Source organism: Dermacentor silvarum, chromosome 10 (genome assembly GCF_013339745.2).
Source record: "Dermacentor silvarum isolate Dsil-2018 chromosome 10, BIME_Dsil_1.4, whole genome shotgun sequence".
Lineage (NCBI taxonomy): Eukaryota > Metazoa > Arthropoda > Arachnida > Ixodida > Ixodidae > Dermacentor > Dermacentor silvarum.
Genome location: NC_051163.1, coordinates 13228898 through 13231021, shown reverse-complemented (window position 1 = coordinate 13231021; position 2124 = coordinate 13228898).

Here is a 2124-nt window from a genome sequence, read left to right as displayed (position 1 = left end):
AAATAACAAGGTATCGTCCCTGGCAAAAAAAAATAAGAAAAAAGTAAAGTGCTCTACACATGGGAAGCCTCGATAGTTTCTTGTAGAAAAGCTAGCAGGGCGCTATGAACCTGATCGCGTCAAGAAGCACAACCACTCGAATACAGGCAATAATAGAAGGTCATGAAGCGCTGAAAGGAAACTGAACTTGGCAACGCTCAACACGCGAACGCTCTCGAGTGAGGCTAGCTTAACAGGGTTATTTGAGGAATTATCAGGCATTGCTTGGGATATTATTGGCCTTAGTGAGGTTAGAAGAACTGGTGAGACTTATACAGTGCTGATTAACGGCGATGTATTCTGCTGCAGAGTTCTTCCAGATAAGAGAGAATACGGGGTAGGATTTCTAATCCATAAGGACATAGCGGGCAACAATGACGAATTCTACAGCATTAATGAGAGGGTAGCAGTCTTCGTAATTCAGCTGAATAGGAGGTATAGAATAAAGGTAGTACAAGCCTACACCGCAACCTCCAGTCACGATGAAGAAATAGAACAGTTTTATGAAGATGTTGAATTAGCGATGAGAAAGGTGCAAACTCAGTATACTGTTGCCATGGGCGACTTCAATGCAAAAGTGGGGTAAAAGCAAGCTGGTGAACAAGCAATTGGCAACTACGGTATCGATTCTAGGAACACTAGAGGAGAGATGTTGGTAGAATTTGCGGAAAGGAATAGGCTCTGAATAATGAATACCTTCTTCAGGAAGCGTAGCAACATAACGTGGACCTGGAAAAGCCCCTAATGGAGAAACAAGAAATTAAATAGATTTTATACTCTCGGCCGATCCCAGCACAGTGCAGGATGTAGAAGTGTTAGGTAAGGTTAAGTGCAGTGACCATGGGTTAGTGAGATCTAGGATTTCTCTTAATTTGAAGAGAGAAAGAGTAAAAGCAGTCAAGCAGAAACAGGCCAACTTAGACGCCGTAACGGTAAAAGCAGACCAATTCAGGCTGGCGCTCGCAAACAAATATACAGCTTTAGAACAGAAAGATGAAGATAACATAGAGGTAATGAATGAAACTGTAACTAGGCTAATCTCAGATGCAGCAATTGAAATGGGAGGCAAGGCACCAAGGGAACCCATAGGTAAGCTCTCCCAAGTAACAAAGGACCGAATAAAGAAACGACAAAGCATTAAAGTGTCAAATTTAAGAGATCAGATAGAATTCCCTGAACTGCCAAAATTAATCAACAAGGAGAAAGTAAGGGACATTCGAAATTATAAGGTGGGAAAGGTGGACGAAGCCGTACAATATCGACAGAGCACTAAGTCAGTCACAAGAAAACTAGGCATAGGAAAAGGCAAGATGTATGCACTAAAAGATAAGTAGGCCAATATCATAAGCAATTTCGATGACATAATAAAAGCAGTGGAATAATTCAACAGATACCTGTACAGTACCTAGAGCAGCCAGGCTACTTTCATTTGTAGTGATGAACAGGATACAGAGGCTCCTTCTATAACTAGCGATAAAGTTGGAAGAGCCTTGCAGGACATGACTCAGGGAAAAGCTAAACTAAAAAATTAAATTATGGGGTTTTACGTGCCAAAACCACGATCTGATTATGAGGCACACCGTAGTGGGGGACTCCGGAAATTTGGACCACCTGGGGTTCTTTAACGTCCACCTAAATCTAAGTACACGGGTGTTTTCGCATTTCGCCCTTATCGAAATGCGGCCGCCGTGGCCGGGATTCAATCCCGCGACCTCGTGCTCAGCAGCCCAACACCATAGCCACTGAGCAATCACAGCGGGTCCAGGGAAAAGCTGCTGGAGGAGATGGAATAACAGTCGATTTAATAAAAGATGGAGGAGATATCATGCTTGAAAAGCTTGCGGTCCTTTACACACAATGCCTTATGACTTCCAAGTGTACCAGAGAACTGGAAGAATGCCAACATCATACTCATCCATAAGAACGGAGACGTTAGAGAATTGAAAAATTATATTGCTTTCAGTACTGTATAAAATATTCACCAAGATAATTTTTAATAGAATCAGGGCAACACTTGACTTCAATCAACCAAGAGAACAGGCTGGCTTCAGAAAGGGATATTCTACAATGGATCACATCCATGTC